The sequence below is a fragment of the Pinus tabuliformis genome, chromosome 1_1 (assembly GCF_031772625.1).
Source record: "Pinus tabuliformis cultivar Carrire ecotype Pingquan chromosome 1_1, CPIR1, whole genome shotgun sequence".
Taxonomy (NCBI): Eukaryota; Viridiplantae; Streptophyta; class Pinopsida; order Pinales; family Pinaceae; genus Pinus; species Pinus tabuliformis.
The window spans coordinates 79,857,792-79,879,992 of record NC_142297.1 but is presented as its reverse complement, the minus strand read 5'-3'; positions in this window follow the sequence as shown (position 1 = coordinate 79,879,992).

Genomic DNA, 22,201 nt, shown 5'->3' with positions numbered 1-22,201 from the left:
CCACACCCTTTAAGGTACAAGTTGACTTTGAAATACCCATATTTGAGGGTCAGATATATGAAAATCCCATAGATAAATGGTTAAATTTGCTAGAAGGGTATTTTTATGTTCATGATTTTTCTAGCCGGGAAGATATTACTTTCGCTCTTCTCAAAGCCACCCCCCACGTCAAGGACTAGTGGGAAACCTACTGTGAGCAAAAGGATGAAAGTACTGTCTCACTGTTTTCAGACGCACCCACTTGGAATTCATTCCAAGACACCATCAAGGAACAGTACTACCCTGTTAAGAGCTATGAGGATAAATACATAAAATGGACCATGCTGCAGTAGGGAAGGGACCAAGACGTGTCGGAGTTTACGAATATTTTTCATACCCTTCGCACAACGTTGGGTATTAAGGATTCTGAGTGGAATTTGGTACCAAAATACAGTGGCTGCCTACACAAGTACATCCAAGATGAGATGGAGTTCTTGGACATCTCCTCGCTTGGCACGATGTACCGATACACTGTCAAGATCGAGCAGAAGTTTAAACAAAAGAAGCGAGACTTTAGTTCTGTGAATCCAAGAAAGGGAAAGGCTTCCCCAAATCGCAGAGCCAAGGAAAAATCTAAGATGATGTAACCCAAGAAAACTCGTCGAATCCGGAAGAAAAGAACAACACCACGAAGTCAAATAAGGACACACGAAAGTGGTGTGAGTTCCATAAGAGCCCCACTCATAACACAAGTGAGTGTCGAGCCAAGCAGTCGCCAGTGGCCGAGTTGAAGGCTTTAGAATCATATGCATGTTCTGACCTTGAGTCAGAACCTGATAAGAGGAATGAAAAAGAGAAGTAGATCATTGATGCAGAGGCCAGTGCCACTACTACCACTGCCAAGATCTAGAAGAGTGAGCCCAAAGATCCCAAGGAGGGGGGGTGTCTTTTCAACTCACAAACGTGGGTGAAGGGTTCGCTGGTGCAATTCATTGTCGATAGTGGCAGCCAAAAGAACCTCATTTAAACAGAGTTCATGAAGCAGCTAGGCTTACTGATCATACCACACCCACAATTGTACAACATCGGGTGGCTTCACCAAGGACGAGATCTCCAAGTCTCCTAGCAGTGTCGCCTTCCCTACAGCATCAAGCCCTTCATAGATGAAGTATTGTGTGATGTTGCACCTCTTGATGTTTGTGATGTATTATTAGGCCAACCATACTTGTGGAAGCGACATGTTTTATATGAGTCTAGGCCTTGCTCTCTGATTATTTCTTTGGGTAATGCGTTATACAAGATACCAGAGGTAGCCCCACCTACCGCCACCTCTTTGATCTCTGCTAAGAAATGCAGTAAGATCATCTCCCATACTAGGAATTTTTTTTTCTTTTTGGTTTGCTCTCAAAGTAAGGAGAATATCGTAGCCACGTCCATGACCCCCAGTAGAGTTCCTCCATGCATCAAAATTAGGTGGATACAATCATGAAAGAATACATGAACATATTCTCCTCACCCACAGGGGTACCATTGCACTGTTAGGTCAAGCATTCATTCGATCTAACTCTCGAAGCATCTCTACCCAACGGGCTGATATATCTTAGCTCCATTGTGGAAAATTCCAAGTACAAGCAGTGACATGATAAACATCGGGTTCCACACAAGTTTCAGGTGGGTGAAAAATTTCGGTTGCATTTGCAGAAAGAATTCCTTACAAGATCCCATCGGAAGCTTAGACCACTCTGATATTGTACTTACACCATTACCAAGGATGTGGCAAACAATGCTTTGGAGCACATCATTCCCCCATTCCTTGGCTTTCATCGAGTGTTCAATGTGGACCGCCCTCAACCATGCTTCCTACCATTACTAGATGCATCAGAGATTATAGAACATCTCACCCAGGACCAAGTTCAACAGAAGTTTCCCCATCTCATGGAGACACTGAATGCAATGGGGACCATTACTTCTTAAGGGGAGAGAAATGACCCAAGTGGATGTTGGTGGCCACCCACGTATTGCACCTGGACCCCCACAATTGTCTCCCTCAGTTTTTCAGTTTCCTTATTTGTAGCAGAATTTACTATTTTTGGGAGTTTTTTCGAGTCCTGAATTTCCAGAGCCGTTTTGAGGCCCTAAACTATGTTTTTTGGGAAAAATGGGACCAACATGGGGGATATACTAGTGTTAGTCTTTCAAAAATTTTAGTCCTAGGATAGATATTTCTAACGAGGTATTGTGCATGTTAAACGAAGATCGTATGCCAAAGTTACGACCCCGAGAAGTTGATGTACCAATTTACCCAAACACGACCCATAGTTTGGCGCTTCATCTCCTAGGGTTAGGTTTTTGGATGTTTATGGTTTTCATTATTTCTCAATAATAAACAGGCCTTTGAGCCTCATTGTAACACAGTTTAGAGGCATGTAGCCGCCACATCTCTCCTCATAGATAAGCTACCATCGCCCGAGCTAGTTTATTTCCATTTTTGTTTGTAAGCATATTTCAGGATTTTAGATTAATGAAAATGAAGTATTATTTCTGCTGCATCTCTATATTTATGGTTATATATGTAATTTGTTGTGTTCTTGTTTAAATCCAGATCAAATCCTGGTTTAACTTTAATCTGAAAACTTATATTTTGAGCTATTCTGAAGCCACTTCTGAATTTGAGCGTGTTTGGAGCCACTTGGATCAACTATGTAGTGCAAAGACAATCAACATTCTTAACCCATCTAAAATCCATGACCATGCCAAACAATGGAATCACACACAATAATAGTTTAACTAAGAACATCAAGCATTGATGCAAGACAATATAAATAACTCTATAACTTAGGAACATATCAGTAAACATAGGGATGAATAGATCCCTCATAACCAAGAAAACATGTATATGAAACATCCATCATGAAACCAAGAATTCTCTCATTTATCCATTAGTAAAACAAATGGATATGTAACCATATCACGTACCAGACATGATTCATCCTTCATGTTGCACGTGCACACGCACACACACACACACACACACACACATAGATACACAAGTAAATAAAATTATCTTTTTATATTGATTCTGTTTGGAAATTAAAGGAGGGACTTACACTCTCCACCCAAACATAGGCCATCTACATTGCAACATTTCTTGTAGCTAACCACCCTCAAGATGGATCCAAGGTCTAATGGAGATAATTATGTAAGGAAGGGATTCGTGCCAAAGGGTTTAACATGATCTCAGTGGGTGGAGTCTGTTATTCTAGTGGTTCATTAGCTGAAAAGATAACATTTAGTGTCCCATTAACCCACTGAAGTTCACCAACCTATATAGACTCAGATAAATAATTTTATGGCTTAAAGGCATAACCACACAAGCAATTAACCAGGTAACAAAGTGAATGTTATATGTTCAATGGAAATGCATAAGAAAATAGGGGAATATGACACAGCATAGGATGACCACTCCCCGTCTCCCAACGTTTAGTGCACCTTGTTTCCTTCTTCTGTTATGACTACCAAATCTTGACTTTATCTTTAGTTCCTTCTCCTCTCATGCTCTACAAGTGGAGGTCAAAACAATCCCCTCTCCATCTGTGGGTGGATCCCATGGAATGGGCACCAACTTCCCCTTTTGTACCAACCAACCCAATCATGTCCCTTCACCTATCAAGAGGTGGATTTTTCTACTATGCCACTTCCTCCCTCTTTAAGTGATGGTGTTGTTCCTCTCCTTTAATTTTTTAGCAATTAATAATGAGCTCTGTCCCTTTCATTTCAGGCTCGATCATGCCACATAACACCTTTCAAACAACTAAACCACTTAGTGTACAATAAATATCAACATTTATTTGATTGGTATTGGTCATGGCTATTTAAGAAATACAAGTGGGAAATTAGGCTTCAGACATTAGAGTGGCTTTAGGTAAAGATAGTTGAGAAAGAAATTTCCCCCTAGGACTGCAAGGATTCATAAGGCTATCCAACCTTCAGTGGTGTTAATTAGTTAATAATAAATATTATATGTTTAATAAGAGGTCCATCCAGTCATGGTCCTTCCATTTTGTCATTACAATTACAATCATCATTACAATAAGTAGGGGTAGAACACAGGGATGTTACCCTACCCCCTTAAAGGAACATCGCTGTTAGTGGTATGCAAAACAACGGATGTCAACAAAATCATAGCTCTATTTTTTCATCTTTTTATCTCAAAAATATTTCCCATGTCCTAAATCGTCATATCTAGTTATGTCATTCGCTATGCTTAGGGCTCCTTCAAGTAACAAATTCCGCTCATTATTTCATGGGACACATCTAATGTATGCTTGATCCCACTGAGTAGGCATATGACTTTTTGAAACCAATTTAGTTTCCAAGTTTCAACATCCCCTTCTTTGCTTCATTAGTCCTTCATGGTATATTTTTCATCTTCCGTGCAGTAACTTACCTTCCGAGTTCATGCATCCCCTTCTCTACTTCCTCGGTCTTATCATAATCCAGGAGACAACTCCTGACTATAGGTATTTAGTGCCCAAGAGTCTTTATCTCCATGGAAATTTAAAAAGACTGGTTAGAGTCAGAGTATAAATAAGTGCAATGAACTCTTTCACTTGAAGACTTATTACTTATAATTAGAGGTCAATACGAGAGGGTTGTAGACCTCAAATTAATATGATGGTAAGTATAAAAACTAGAAGAGGCAAGGTTTTAGTAACTTAAGGAAATAGAATTCAAGTTTTAACACTAAGAATGAAATAATTAATGGAATAAGGAAATAGATAACGTATGAATATATTTTTTGAAAAAGATGGAACACTAATAATGCATGTTTCTCAAACTATAGGTACCATTTGCAACTAACATCCACATAGGTAACTCTAAAACGTATTTCATGTTAATTCCTCATAAGAAAAAATGAATCTTTGTCGCTTCAAACATCAATTTCAACAAAAGAAACACTTAGTGAAACAATAAATACACAAAGAGAAGGATGGAACAAGCTCCAATTTTACTCAAAATTGGAATCAGAATTGATTTTCACTAACTCATTTGTAAAAAAGAGTAAATACATTACACAAGTACAAAAATCTCCAAATCTATGAACCCTTTCTTAGTGGTTTGTTTCATCTTTTATTGCACAAACCAAAATTGTATTTTCAATTACTAATGTAACTAAAAATTGTTAAACTACTAAAACTAACTGTCTTTTAACAAAAAAATATTAAGTCTCTTTAAAATATATACATTGAGAGTATTCTCGTAAATGAAAATCTCATGATTTTAAGAAAATTAATTAGAAAAATAAAATATATCTTCAAATTTGTTGCATATTCTTTCCATCTGGTCAAGGTTCCATTAAATGAGTTTCATTCATGCTTTATGTTATTTTCCTTGCACATTTTTGCCACTCTACCTCATTGGGATATGGAAAACCTTCCATGCCTCTGTAAGCTGTGACCAAATTTGTAAGCTTCTCATAATTTGGCTTTTCTAAGAACATGGTTTTCACTTGCCACAAAAGTTGAAATTCTTGTTGAAGATAGTTGAAGATGATCTCTCCCTTCAAAAAACCAGTCAATTTGTAATTTTGCTAGACTTGTTTTTTCTCAACAATTAAAGAATTACATACACCTTTTGAGGAATTAAATTTCCAATTTTATCCCAACATGTTGGAAGTCCAACCCTCACCAATTTATCAAACCTATTACTAAACATTGAGATGTTTTTCTTAACATTTTTTATTGGATTTGGCCTTGATTTTTAAGAGAAATTTTCTTCATTAATTTCCTTATTTCAACAATTGTCTGGCTTTTATTTGCAACCTCCAAGTCCCTTAATTCATTTCATGTTCTATCATTTAAATATATGATGATTTTATTATCCTTTTGGGGCTTGTCACCCAACTCCCCTTTAATCTATCTTATAGCATGTTTAATTTTGATAACTAAATATTTTTCTTCTCCAATCGCACTAATGTATCCCTAGATTGTATTTAGTTCTCATATGATTTCGTCCCAAAACATCCATTTGGATTCTACCAGGGGCACCTCTCCTCTTAGTTGGGTCTTCAATTTATTAATATCTTCCAATTCTCCTTGTCTCTCAACTAACATTTTGTTTTTAGTTTCTTCAATACTTTTCAATAACTATTATTTACGAGCTAATTCACCCCTCAATGCCATTCCTTAATCTTGCTGGTACTGAATTATATTCTTTGCATCATTTAATTGGACTTCAGTAAGATTGATATTTGTAAGAGATAGAGCTAGCTATTCAGAGGGTTCCTGAGGGACATGAACATTTGAAGAAGTGGATGATGAAGTTGGGAAAACATGAAATTTTGTAGCTTGATTTAAATCTTGAATAATATTTTGCAACTAAGATATTTCTTCATGTCTTTCAATAATCACTTGTAACAATTGCTCCTTTTCTCTTTCCACTTTGGCCCATTCAAATGTTTGGATATGATTTCTTCTTGGCATCTTCAATTGCTTCCTCAAATCTTGCATTTTTGTCTTTTTATTTTTTACAATAATTTTAATCGCATCAATGTTTGTAGGATCAACTCCTAGTTTAGTTATCAATCCTTTATGTCTTTTTGAGCTTAAAAGAGAGTTCTTGATGTCTAGGGAAAAAATGGACTTGATCAATATTCAGGCTATGTTTAATGAACTTCAAAGAAAATATTCTTATGTGAAGGAACACAAGAAAATGATATGGGGGGGATCTTTTCTCCATATAATCCGATTTTAGTATAATTTTCAAAGACAAACTAGTCCCCAACATTGGTATCTAGGCTACGCTGCAAGAAATCTTTGGTATCAGTTAGAATTATTGGTGGGACTTTAGAATGGTGAAAATAATAGATGTGAAGGTAGAAATATATTGTGAGAAAACCTAGTTGCCACTTTCCTTCTTACAATATTGGTCCAATAAATAACAAGCTAAGGCTGGCCTTTTGAATTTAGGATGTTAAGGTGCATATGAGCAATCTTAGCCACATATAAGTATATAATTAAATGCGCAAGACAAGAAGGAATTCTTAAATATAGGTGTTTTGGAAATTATCATTAGAGAAATTTTGAGGTATAAAATGGGCCTCCTAAGAAAAATGTACAACCAAAATAAACTTTATAAGAACTAATAAGATTCAAGATGATGATGTCAACCATGGGGAATGATTCACCATTTTTTGGGTATAAAAGTAAAAATATAAAAAAATAATAAATAATAAAACTACTTTTTCAACGTGTATTTTCAACTTATCTTCCTAAGGTTTTACTAAAATTTCAAATGGGAGTACTCATTGGATGCAAAATTTAATTCCTCATCCAAGGAGTACCCATGTTGCATACTTTCGATGGACCCTACTACACGAAAAATGAGAAATATATGAAAAATCACGATTGCAATCACATTTTTCATGTATTTCTCATTTTTCATCTAGTAGGGTCCATCGAAATTATGTAACATGGGTACTCCTTCGATGAAGAACCAAATTATGCATCCAACGAGTGTTTCTGCTTGAAATTTGAGTAAACCCATAGGGAGATAAGTTGAAAATACAAGTTGAAAAATTGGTTTTCTCTTTTTTCACTCTAAACTTTGATGATGTAATCTAATCTTATTTTATTATTTCCACTATTATTTTATAATTTCCTTAGGAGGCCCATTTTAGACCTCAAAATTCCCCTAATGAAAGCTAGAAATTAATGGAGTTTGCAAGATAAGTGGGTACATATAAGATAACTCCATATTGAAAAAACTAAGGGTCTTCTCTCCCACCTATTTAATATCATCCTCCCCTAGGATTCAAGACATAACCAATAAAATTCTTAAGCAATTTGGAAGAAAATTGATAGAGGATAGGTAACATCTTGTTGTGGAAATGTGGCATTAGAAGGTAATATAATCCTGAGTCAATTCTCTTTAACAGTCAGGGATACAGATCTATAGGTTTGTACCAAGGCCTGATCTGTAAAAAGCTGAAGGCTTTCTTCAATTGGGACTCAAATTACACTTCTGATTGACTCTAGAAAAATTTGAAAAATAGTATGACCTTCTCTTCAAACCACAAGAAACTGAGACAAGATATAAGAAAAACCACACCAACTAAGAAATTTGGTGAAATCATAGGTTTTAGGAAAAATAGAAAAGGACATTCTGGCTCAACTACACATAATAGATCATTGGATTAGATAACACAGTGCATGCCTTGTTCTATAACAAAAAAGAAATCCAAATGGAAATGAGTATCATGAATGTCGGATTACGTATCTAACAATTGCATATTGTCATAGTTCAAAGTTTCTTTGGATAGGGATTCATTAGTTTCAACCATTTTTAGAAAACATTATGAATCAACCGACGAAAAAGAAAGGAATAGGGTTACTTGAGACTAATAACATATTTGGGGCTGACAGCGAGATGCTGGAATTGTTCTACAAGAGTTTGGTAGTCCAATTGGTGGTAAGGTCCAATCTTAGGCTTCAATGAAAATACTTGACTCTCATTTTTTGACATAAAATACCATATCTTTTCACATTGGTGCATACTATCATATTTCGTTTTTTACTAATGACATCATACTAATATGGTTTTGATGTGGATAGCCACATAAACACCCAATTATCATTAAACTTTAATTTAGATGTTATATTGTCATTCGATTGTACCATGCTTGCTTATAACTGGTCTCGCATTTTGTTGCATGCATGTTCCAATAAAACAACTAATGGTTTTGAGAGACCCCTTCCCCCCTTCTCCAACTTTAAAAACCAACAGGGTAGTCCCTCAATTCATAAAAGTCATCGATCTTGTGCGGGCTATTTGGGCATAGATCCAAACGAGATACCCCCCTCCCATTAAATTGTGATGGGGTTGAGGGCCCCTCATATAGTCAGATGACAACTAATTATATGTGGCACTTGATATATTATCAAAAATATACTCCACTCAACTTTAATATTTCATCATTTGAAAACCCACTTTGTTATAGTTTTGGAGGCACAAAGATTTTAATAACTTGCAACATGATTTAACCAATAATATACAAGCCTTTTTTCATCATTTCTTCTTCTCTTTTCTTTCCTCTTTTTTTTTTACATTTCTTCCTTTTGCAATTTTTTTACAAAACTTCATTTTACCTTTTTTTTTAATATGTACAATATTTATATAGAAAAAAATAAAATAATGTTGGTGCTACAACAATTCCCTTGGGCGATCCATTCCTTGGGAAGGCTTCCTTGCACAGGAAGAGTCTTCACATCCAAGAGATCCCTCTGCCTTGCTGTAATAACAAAACACATTTTTCATAGCATAACTCATGATGACCAATGCATATCAGAAGGTTCCAATGTCACCAAAATGACCTAGTTTTTGAATTCTTTAGCTCCATTCTGTAGTTGTTGTGCATTCTGATATATCATGTTGATATTACTTGCTTGATAGTCAACATCATATATTTATGTTGGGTATTTCAATATTTCACCTACATTAAAAGCACATGAGTCTCATGAGATTAATCATAAAAACTTTAAAACATATTAAATCACAACCTAATCATAAATTTCTTTAAATTGATAATTGATACTTATCTATGTAGTTACTCTCTACTTAGATTTACAACCACTGAGTGGTTTATCAACTGAAGCACTAAATGGTATATATATTGATCCATGCATTATTTTCATATAACTCCATCCTCAAGTCCAACTCATTGAGTATTTTCACCACCAAGGGGTGCACTTAGTGGTGAATATATTGCTCCTTGCAGTCTTTTTCTATAGGTCTAAACAAGACTCCTCATGCTCACATCCCAATGAACATGGGAATATTTATTATCCCACCATCTACACACCTTTATGATCCCCATTCTGGGTATTCTACCTATTCAAAGGTTTTATTTTATGGTCCCCCATTAGTCAGTCATCCTTTTGGGCCCAAGAAACCCTCATTTCAAGCATTATACTTGTCTAAGGGGTTTACTGAAAGGGGTGACCATTATATTCTTAGAGCCAAGTACCATTTGGCATTCTCTAATGACATGTGCATGGAGCCTTATGATCAAGTCATGGTATGGTGTGCTCTACTACACTACTCATGGAGTCTTATAGCCAAGGTCTCGGTTATGACTTGCTCCCATGAGATAAATAAGGTAGCACATGGCCAAAATGCCATTGCAACAATCTCATTCATGGCTCCATGCTACATCATTTAACCTATGTCACAACACTTAATTTATTTCATGAGATATACTCAAGAAATTCAAACCATAAATTTAAATTTCCCAGCTTTGCTTCATTTAGAAGCTTGATATGATCCCATAGGCACAAGTTCTTTAGTCATGTTGTTGGGATCCCTTATAGGTTGTGTTATATGTCATGGTGGTTTTTATCCTCCACCCCATTACAACATTCTGCCTACAATCTAATCTTTCAATCGGCCAACACTTTGTCAGTGCATATGCATATATGTATACAATATTTTTATTTTATAAACCAAAACTTTGGAATTGATCTTAGAATTTATTACACTCGTAATAATTCTACCACTTCAACTAAATTCCAATGAATTGAAATGGAATTTTTTTTCCAATGTACATATGCATCACATTCTTTTTTTGCTAAATTAAGTGTCGGTCCTTCTATTCAATTATATTCTAAAAATATATTACATAATGTACAAAGGATATTTGGGCCACATAAAGCCTTGGAAACTGAGCTAAAGGCCCTCTGACCGGGCCTAGGGCCCACAAAACATGACGTAGTAACCTCAAAAGTTAAACGAACACCAAGATCATTCGATCTACCATCAGAGATCTAACAGTCAAGACACAATATTGGAACACTAACAAGCACACCCTTTAATTCTTGAATCAGACTCGACAGATAATTAAAGACTGCTCTATAAAAATTTTGGGTTTGCCTGGGCTAATAACCCCCGCGCATGTAGTCAGCGTGAAATCCACCGGATGCGAGCGATCCATGCCAGGCTGAGTAACTTGCTCGATGTTTAACACTTCTTTTCGACTTGAAGCCAAATAAAGCCCTCGTTAAAGTTGATTTTGGGTCCATTTGGCTTGGTAACCACCTTGCTATTTTCCATGCAGAATTGATAAGATTTCTGCTATTTCTTCTACCTGCTCGCACAATAACCAAGCTCCCTGCATAGCCAATGAAAAGGCGATCTATAATGTAATTCATATTCATGTAAATACTTGTCTATCTATTGAGTCCAACCCGAGAACCTTGGGTTTGTAGAGTTTTGGGCACATATACCCACCTAAGGACATGACATCTTGTTCGTATTTATCCCTGAACTATTGTGCCATATAGACTAAAATTCATCTGATTCCAAAAGTCTACACCCTGTTAGTATCCCCTACTCTAATAGAACTCCTTGTCCATGTTCGCCTGTCTAAGACACTCTTCCCTCAATCTACCATGGGGGGTATCTATCCATTCATATTTTTTGTTGCTATTAGCACATAGTACTCCTTCATTAGCTAAGATGTCCGCTAATTTGTTGGTTGTACGGTGCACATGAGTGAAACTCAGGGTTCTCATGTTCTGCAGATGGGATTGAATCCTTTGATAGACTTGCAGAAGCCTCCAGTGTCTCGATACTTTGTTCAGAGCTGAGGCATAGAAAATTTTCTTGACTAAATTAATAATCAATTTGGAATCAACTTCAATTATAGTATTATGAAGATTTGAGTCCCTCAAGATTTCTAAGCATTGCTCAAGGGCCATGAGCTCTGCCATATTATTAGTGGCTTTCCCCAAATGACTATGAAAGATGATTTTTATACAACCCTTTTCATCTCTTATCACTCCTCCATAACCAACCATGCCCGGGTTTCCTTTTGAGGTCCCATCTATATTGCATTGTGTAAAACCCTGGGGGGGAGGTTGCCAGAAATCCTTCTCAGCAATTATATGTTTTGCAATCTTGTTTTTCCCCTGTGGGACAAGCCCCTACAGACCCAAATGTAGTAGTATCTGCACATCTGTATCTTTAGGGTGGTCCTTAGGGGGGTTTTTAATGAGGGTTCCTACCGTCTCATTGAGTTGTCTTAAAATCTGAGCCATGATGCTCTGGGAAGAACCTTTCCTGTTTTTGAATATTCTGTTGTTGCGTTCTTTCCAGACATCCCAGATTAGAAATCCTGGAGCTAAAGCCCAAGATTTTTTGACTATTTCATTATCAGAGAAATTTTTCATCCACTTCTTTAAGGTGCTAGTAATGCTGCCCATGTCCATGTCTATTTGTCTGAATATTGAAGCTATCCAATTCCACAATGTGGATGTGAATGGGTAGAGGTTGAGAAGGTGATCCATAGTTTCTTCTTGTAATTCACATAGCTGGCATCTAGATGGACCAGATACCCCTCTTTTCCTAAGGTTTTCCCAGGTCAGAATTTTTTTATGTTGCACTAACCACATGAACAGTTTCATTTTCATTCAGCTTTGGTTCTGCCATAGGTTCTTCCATACCCAATCAGGGTTTGGAAAGTCAAGCCCAAGGGCTATGCGCTTGGCCTCTTTGAGGTTAAAGGTGCTTTCATTGTTTTTCCCCATCTCAGGTGGTCTATATCTGCTGATGTCAAAATCTTTCTCTGTTCTAGGATGGTTGTTAAAGCTTCTACCTGTGCCTTCAATGGGGAGTCATCACTATATACTAGGTTCTTCCATACCTTTGCTTTTTTCCTGATCCCAGAATTCATTTACTCTGAGTAACCCTTTGTTTTTAGTATCGTTCTTGAGATTTGAAAATTCTTCTCTTAACAATTTAGGTTCATGTTGCCAATTATCCTCCCAAAACCAAGCAAGGTTTCCATCTCTGATTTCCTAGAAACTGTGTTTCTGAACAATGGCTCTATTTTCCCAAGCTTTGTTCCAAATGTTGGAGCCTTTGATGATCCCATACATTCTAATGTGATCCCTGTCTTGCCAATTGTTTGCATATTTCTATTTCTAAATTTGGGCCCAAGGGGAAGCCGAATCTTTTAGCCATCTCCACCATAGTTTTGTCCCTAAAACTTTGTTTAGAATTTCAGGATGATCTAGTCCCAAACCTCCATGTGTCTTAGGTTTACAGATCTTTTCCCAAGCTACGAAGGCCCATTTTTTTTCTCTTCCCCTTTGCCCCAGAGAAAATCTCTTTGGATATTTCTGCATGGTTGCATGACTCCTTTAGGAATTGGAAGGGTTGAAAACATAAAGATGGGGACATTTTTTGTGAGCACTAGTCATCCAGCTAAGTTCAAAGATGTACATGTCCATTTCCATATTTTGTCCTGTAGCTTATTAGTCATAGATTCCCAAACTATCTTGCTCAGAGGTTTGTCTGTTAGTGGTACTCCCAAATATTTAGAGGGTAGCATATCTCTTTGAAAGCCTATAATTCTAGATATATTTCTCTAAATAGAAATGTCAGTATTAAAAAATAAAATCTTTGATTTGGTAAGGCTTACCTCTGTGCCTGCAGCAACTGGAAAGTCTTTCAGGATTTGTTTGTAGGCTAGAGCTTCCCTGACTGTGGGTGTACCCTATAGCATAGTATTGTCCACAAATTGTTGATGGGTCAAAGCATCTCCGTTCATGGTGAGTTTGAGACCCTAGATTTTACCTTCTGCTTTGGAAGATTTGATAGCTTTGCCTAGCCTTTCCATCATGAGAATAAAGAGGAAGGGTGAGAATGGATCTCCTTGTTTAAGACATCTTGTAGGATTAAAGGGTTTGGATGGTGAACCATTTAACAGGATTGAAAAACTAGAGGAAGTTACAAGGGCCATTACCCATCTTACCCAGTTATGGTCAAATCCATATGTTATAAGAACTCTCCTGATGTAAGCCCAACTTAGCTTATCATAAGCCTTTTCTAGGTCAAGTTGCATAATCATTCCTGCCTGCCTATTGCTCTTAAGTGAGTGAACCACCTCATGAGCTTGAATGATGTTGTTGAGAATTTGTCTGCCTTCCACATACCTAGTTTGTTCCTCAGATACGAGAGTTGGAAGAAGGGGCTTAAGCCTGTTGGCAATTATTTTGGAAATTATTTTGTACACCACATTGCATAATGCTATTGGTCTGAATCTGTCTAGTGTCATAGCATTATCCTGCTTTGGAATCAAGGATATGAAAGAGGTATTGAGTGCCTTCAAAATAGTTTTGTTTTTCTTTGAGTCCTACACCACATCGAGGATATCCTGCTTGACAATTCCCTAACATTCTTTAAAGAAGTCAACATTAAAACCATCCGGACCTGGCGCCTTCCCATTTTTCATCTCTTTGATGACTTCCTGGAACTCCTCTTCATTCACAGGCCTATTTAGATTATAATTGTCTTCTCTTGTCACAAGCTTAGGAATGTGCTTTGTAAAGTCATTAATGAATTGTGATTTGTCTAAGAGAGGTTCCTTTGCTATGCCTTGGAAATGTTGAACCAGCACAGCTTCTATTTCTTTGAGGGTATTGAGTTGATTTCCTTGAGAATCTTTGATTTTTGAGATCTTGTTATGAGACCTGTGATCCATGGTAGATTTGTGAAAAAACATTGTGTTCATTTCTCTTTCTTTTAACCATTGTACCCTTGATTTCTGTTTCCAAAATATCTCCTCGTGCTTCATAATTCTTTCCATTCCTATTGATGGTAGTCATCTTGTTTCTTTATTCCCTCATTGAAGCCATCTATTATGAGGTTTTGGTTAATTTCATGTAGCTTCCGTTCAACAACTTTTTTGGCTTCAAAAATGTTGCCAAACTCACTCTTATTCCAATATTTAAGCCTGAGTTTGATATGTTTCAGTCTTTTATGCAGGAGGAACATTTTAGTGCCCTGAACTTGCATATCCTCTATCCACCATTTTCAAATATTGTTGATAAAGTCCGGATGGGTGAGCCAAATGTTTTCAAACCTGAAAGGTCTATTTCTTGGAGTTCCTATAAAGGACACTTCAAGTTGAATAGGCCAATGATCCAAGTCACCAAAAAGGAGTATCATCATTGACAAGTCAAGGCCTATAAGGATAAGATCCTATGAGATAATATTTTTTTCTAGTTTTGAGGCCACCTGAGACTCTCCTCCCCTTTTATTATTCCAGGTAAAGATGCCATTACTTGTCTCTATGTCTACTAGTCTCATATTTTTTATAAAATTCTGAAATGCTATGGAATCTCTGCCTAGTGATCTGGTTCCACCTTTTTTTTCAGACAGGGACCTGATCATGTTAAAGTCCCCTCCCAAAATCCACGGGATGCCCAAATTTCTGTCTCTTATATCCTCTAGAGATGTAAGAATCTTGAGTTTGTCTTCAGGCTTCTATGGACCATAAACATTTTTTATCAAATCAACTTCCTTGTCCCCTGAAGGTTGAATAACCACTGATAGGTAGTTTTTGGATGCTTCAGCATCAAGGATTCCTAGTTTATGAGGGTTCCAAAGTGTGAGAATTCCTCTTGCTATTTTGTTTGCTTTAACTTCTAGATTTTCATATTTAATCAACCATTTGCTGTGTATTTCTCTTATTTTTTCCACTGAACGTTTTCTTTCCTAGATGAGAATCATATATGGTTTTCCTTCTTTCATTCTATTGTTGAGATTCCTTTATTTCCTTTTACTTCCTGGACCCCTAATATTCCATGTAGTGAGCTTCATTAAGAAATATTTGTAAACGAGTAGCTAGTTAGGAATTTCATCTTACCTAAATAAATCATGAGTTTTCCACACTCTATTAGCAACTCATTCTATTTTTTCCTACCTCTTTTCCTGCCAGGTATCCTAGGAGGTAGTCCCGATTTTTCCTTCATTGTTTTCACCCCTTCGTTGTCCTAACTATCATGGTTTCTTTTGACTCCCGAACCTTTTTCCCGAGTTCTCCATAGGAACAACTATTTCCCTTTATTGAACTCCTCTTGTGGTAGCGAATCCATTCCTTTGGTGGTTCCCTGCTTCAGGAACGTTTCCAGATCAAGATGCTCCCTATCAAGAATATCTTGCAATTCATGATCCTCTATTCCCACCTCGCTCGAGGTCATCTCTTGATCCCTATCAAGTTCCATAGTGTTCAACAAATCCTCCTTTTGTAGGTTGTTTTCATGTGTGTCCTCCATGCTCTCTTCCTTTTCCTTCTCCACAGGGCTGTCCTCCAGAGTCTGGTTTGCTTTATCATGCTCCTCTTCTTCTTCTAATAGCTTGTACCTATTCCAACTTAGTTGCTTTTCCTAGTTGATTTTCTTTTCTTACTTTCTCCCTCCTTTACCTCTGTTCCCCACTTTGTTAAAGCTTTCAGTTTCTTTCCCTGAGGTAGCTTTAGTTCTTCTTTCCATTTTGTTTAAGGGGAAATCCCTGAATAGATTCCCATGTTCATGGCATTTGTGGCATTTGAAAGGAACATGCTCATAGTCCACCACTTGTACCCATTCTTCATCAAAAAATTCCAAAATTACTTCATCTGGTAGAGCTCTAGAGAGGTCCATCTCTACGCATATACGGGCAAAGGAGGTATACTTTCCCCGCATAGTGGCCTCTGATATTTTTACAAAATGCCCTAGTTTATTTCCTATTTCTTTTAATGATTCTGGCTGCCAATAATCCAGTGGTAGGGAGTAGAGCCTTACCCAAACTAGGACTGAAGTGAATGTCTCGTGCTCTGGGACAAAATTCATCACCCAAGGCTGCATATAGAGGCCTGCAGCAGCATAGAAGTAGGGCCCTCCTTCAAACACCCTGTCTTTATCCTCAATGTTTGTAAAAACTACAGTGAAGAAACCCTTTGATCCAAGGTGAAAATCTATATCCCCCTTAGGTTTCCAATGATTCTTTATCCATGCTTGTAAAGCCTTCTTTGTTGGCCATAACCCCATGAATTTACAAATGACTGCATAATTCGCCATGTGTTCCCTATGCGCTTGTAGCACTGGATCACTTAACACCACTCTGGGTGTGATGGTTGCCCTAGGTTTACACGGTCCTGTCCGATTTCTGGTGTCACCATTCTGATTTTCTCCTTCTATTCGCTTTTCTCTTCTAACTTCTTCCTGCGTATTTTCCTGTCCCTGTGTACTTCTATTTTCCTTTTCCCTCCACCTAAAACTCTGGTTTCAGCCTCTTCCTTCAATGTCTTCCACATTGAATATGGAGTATCCTTCCCATGGAAACTTGAGAAAATATGGTCTCAAAATCCCTCAAGGATGATCCCTCTCGCCCTCACCACACACTTCTTCCTTTCAACCAACTCTTGTGCATTAGTTGATCCTGGATTTAGGATTTCTTGATCAATGAAATCCTTCAAGTCGTTGTTTTCTAATATAGCCTCCATGCGATCTTTCCATGCTATGTAATTCACGCTGCCATTCAAGGAATATTTGAGTCTCAAGCCATAGAATTCCATTGACCAACCTGAAGTATGAGATGAATTTGATTTGCACCTACAACCCCGAACTTCAAACTTCAAATTCTCTTCTCCATATACTGTTCACAACTCTGATAACCTTTGCTCTGATACCATGTAGAAATTTTGACTGTAGATTAACCTGATAATGCAATATAACTAAAGCAAAATACTTTAATCTACTTCTACAATCGAACTTGTGGAAGATTAATAGATTTGAGCAAGATCAAGTGGAACACATATAACCAGAAGAAAAATCAATGCACATGAAACACAGAAGAATACTTTGGGGAAAGCCTCAAGGAAAAACCTCACGATCTGTATTATCATACAAGGTGGAAATATCTCAGAATTACACAAAGACTTAGCTCTCACAACTAACCATCTCTCAGTACAATCCTCCTAGATGCTCACAGGCAAGCAAGGCTTCTCAAAAACCTTCTCCTCTGCCCTCCAAGCCTCCTATTTCCCTGCATTGTTTCTCCTGGGTGATCCAACTGTTACCAAGTGTAACACTGATCACTCACACTAATCTCACACCCTGTAAAACTATGCAATCCTCAAGGAACCTTACCTTGACTGCATGAAAGAGTTTCCTTTATAGGAAAACTCATGCAACTAATAGTACAATGTCCCTGTCTTTAATCTCAACTGGGTCTTTCTCTGAATAAACATGCATGAGTTATTTATGAGAGAATCTTCAGTTATTTGGAGTACACTAGTTTGATGCATGCATGCATTAACTGACTGAACTTACAATTAGTTCCTCAAACTGTTTGGAACTAATTTAACTGGACATAACTCAGTAAATTGAGATAACTAATTACAACTCAATTATAACTCATCCTTATCTCCTTAATTAAGGAATAATATCCTTAATTTAAGGGATAACTGTTGCATGACTTCACAAAGACTTCTAGGTTGAATTTATCCAACTAATTAATCCAAGATGAATTATAATTATTTTTCAAGCAGCTAGTGAGACTAGATTCGAATTTTAAGTCTCAATTTTAATTCAAGGAAAAATTAAAATTGGAATATTCTGAATGCTATTTTTATCATTTCTTGTTGCTATTCTCAACATGTGATTGTGTTGATATGTTTTTAATTGTTTGTCTCATGATTGTTTGATTTAGTTGCTTACATGGTTATATGTTTATGTGATGATATAATGAGTTTTTGATTAACATATGCATGATTCAATAGAGAAGTTTAAAGTGGTAAAATTGATAATAAGTCACACTACTGATTCAACCCCCCTCCTCTCAGTATTTATCAAAGGTTTCCAACAACCTATACACGTGGAAGTACTTCAGATGCTCAAATCGAGAGATAAGTAATGATATATTTTGAAGGATGGGAGGAATATTCATACACTTACCATTATTTTTTTATAACTTGGCGAATAACAAGCAATAAATTGCTACATAACAATAGATTTCATATTTTCTTAGCCCAGTCCTTTCGACAATGCTAAAAACTAAGATTGGTCATTGGATAAATTTTGAGATCCGAGGAAAATTGAAACACTATTTTTTCCTCAGGGATAATTAGAACCCCTCTAGTTCCTGCCTCCCCTGGGTTTTCGATAGAATATCCATCAAAAAATAAAATGTGTTGATTTCAAGACTTTTTCCATTGGGAGAAATATGAATTGGAAAATCTTAAACTAGTGACCTTAGATTTTCAAGGCTGAGTCAAGTGGTGACATGGGAGATGAAATTACTAGTTGAACAATATCCCTTCACTGTCTATTATATTTAAATCTTCCATTTCTTTAGCACTAAAAGATACATTTTATATTAGTCAAATTCATTCATGCAATGAATATGTTTTGCAATCTCTATATTTCACACATGGTTCTCATTATACACTCATCCCATATTAATTAGCAACATGTGTGATTGTTCTAAAGGACTTGCATACACTTCAAGCTAATGGATGACATGAGGCCTCCCACTTTTTCTGACAATTCATATGAGATGGTCATATTCTCTGTGTATGCACTTGGTAAGTATAAATGTGTGATTTTAGTTCCCCCCTTCCAGTATGTATCTTGTCTTGATGATTATTTGTTCTCATTAATCCTTTTCAGGTTCTAGCCCTAAAAAATACATTCCTAATTATATCCACCTTAGTAAGAAATGTGCTTAGATTTGTTCAGTTGATTGGTTAGAGATTCCTTTTCAAGGTCCCCAACATTCTCAAAAGGCATTTAAGAGCACACACAAAGACTTACTTTGTTAAATGTGAATCCTCTGATCACTTCCACTAATCCATAAGAAATTTATCCCAATCTATAAATGACTCTTGCTTATCAAAATATTGTCCCAATCTATAGATGTATCTTGCATATCAAACAAACCCATGAAAATATTCCTCATTTTTGGGAAAGAAAACATGTGGTTTTCTCCTTAAACTCGTTCTCTATCCAATTAAAGTTGTATATTAATACCTACAAAGGAAGGATTCTCAATGATTATATTTTTGTTTACATATCTCCTTTATGTTGTTCATTTTTAAATGAGTCCCCTTGAGATCATCTTGTTTTATATTCTAGTTGGTTCCAAGATTTACTCTCTGAAGCACCAAAAAATTCTTATTTAGATCATAAAGTTGGGCTAATTAGACCAAGTTTCTTCTCGAACCCTCCATTAGTTGGAGGATTCCCCTCACAAGTATTATCTCTCCATTTGTTTGGTTTCCATCACTTGTTGGATTAGTTCTCATGGATCTAGGGCTTCTTAGCTTTGTATCTCTTGTTTCCTTAGGTAATTCGCAATTACACCTTAATGGATGTATCCATACTCGATAATATGGTTTAGTTTATTTGTATGGCTGATTTATTATTTTAGATATTGCATGCCTTATTTTTTAATTTATTTTGTAGAGAAGATCTAGTCCTTTGGAGCATTGATTAATAATTTTTAGCTCTTTACATATTTGTTACATGTCTTATCAACCTAGGTAGCATCTTTCTCCTTTTTACTCTCACCTTTGGTTTGACTTTACTTTCATTTCAATAGTTAGAACACACAATTTAATTATAAGGCGAATCAAATTTTCTTTCTTGTGCTATATTTCCTTTATAACTATTGAAGGAATTTAAAAAGACAACTAATATCACCCTAAAACCAACTTAGAACCCGAGGATAACTAAAATCATATTTAATCAACTAATATAGTGGCTCCCTTTAGTGATCCAAGTGGATATTGGTAGCCACCTACCTATTCCACTTGGACCCCCACCTTTCATTCAGTATTTGATTTTCCTTAATTGTAGCATAGTTTACTATTTTTGGCAGTTTTTCGGGTCCTAAACTTCTAGAGAAATTTTGAGGCCCTAAACGATGTTTTTTTGGAAAATCACTGATGGAAAAAGTGATTTTTCATCTGAATATTTGATGCCAGTAGTTGTAGTCCTCAGATATATCTTTCTAACAAGGTATCGTGTGCGTCAAACGGAGATCGTATGCCAAATTTATGACCCCGGGAAGTTGATGTACCAATTTACCCCAACAAGGCCCATAGTTTGGCGTTTCATCTCCCAGGGTTAGGTTTTTGGATGTTTTGGGTTTCCCATTATTTCTCAATATTAAATAGGCCATGATGCCTCATTGTAACATAGTTCAAAGGCATGCAACTGTCACATCTCTTCTCAGAGATAAGCTACCATCGCCCGAGCTAGTCTTATTTCCATTTTGTTTGTAAGAATATTTCAGTATCTAATATTAATGAAATGAAGTGTTATTTCTACTGCATATCTATATTTATGGTTATTTCTGTCATTTTTTGCGTTCATGTTTAAATTCAGATAATTTAGCCTTCTTCCACTTCCTTCCTTGGGTTCTCAATTTCCCTAAACAACCAATTGGCAACTATACTCTCTACATCCCTACTTCTAGTGTTGCATCATTGATAAAAATTTTCATTGTCGTGCCTCAGTCTAGCAATTGCACTACTTTTGGTGAATCCATTACGGAGTTCTTGCCAATTCTTCCTTTCGTCAAGTGTAGGATTTCCTCCTCTTTTTCCCATTGGTTCTCTTTTTTTCAGAGAATGTTAGCTCTAGCTCTCCTAACCTTGGCACCTTTCACGTTTCCACCAACTATATCTTTCTCGAAACATGGAGAACAATTACCCTAGTTCTTGTAAGCTTAACAACTTTCATATCAATTTCCAATTGCTAAAGAAAATCCTAATTTTTAAAATTCTCAAACCATATTACTGCATAATTTTCAAATATAGAAAAAAATATTGTTCTACCACTATATCACAACTCAACTAACTTATATTCCTAATTAAAATTTAATTTAATACTAGTAAATACACTATTATCAATATCATCCATACACTATTTTATAATTATACTCTGCCAAGAGGCACATTCTACAACCTAGTATGACGGTGATGTGTAATTCCATGCATACTCAATGTGGAGTTGACATGCGACCCTCTTAAAATAAAATTAAAATATTATCTAAATAGAAAAAACAATGTCTGCTTTAATAAAAAACAAATATGAAAATGCATATTTAGTTAGTTTTAATTAAAAGCATTATAAAACATCAATAATCTCAACCTCACTATGGTCAAGCATTGTTGATATTACAACCTAATGTGGTAAAAATATTTCACACACTCTCAATCATAATAAAATATTTCGATGTCAACCAGACCAAATATAATTTCATATCAACTTTAAAAAAGATAAGTTAATTAGAAGTTAAATAAAGTGCGAATAAGATGTATATTTTAAAAAAATATTTCAACACAAGATTTAAATGAACTAATTGAAGATTTATGTTAATTAATTTATGTCTATAA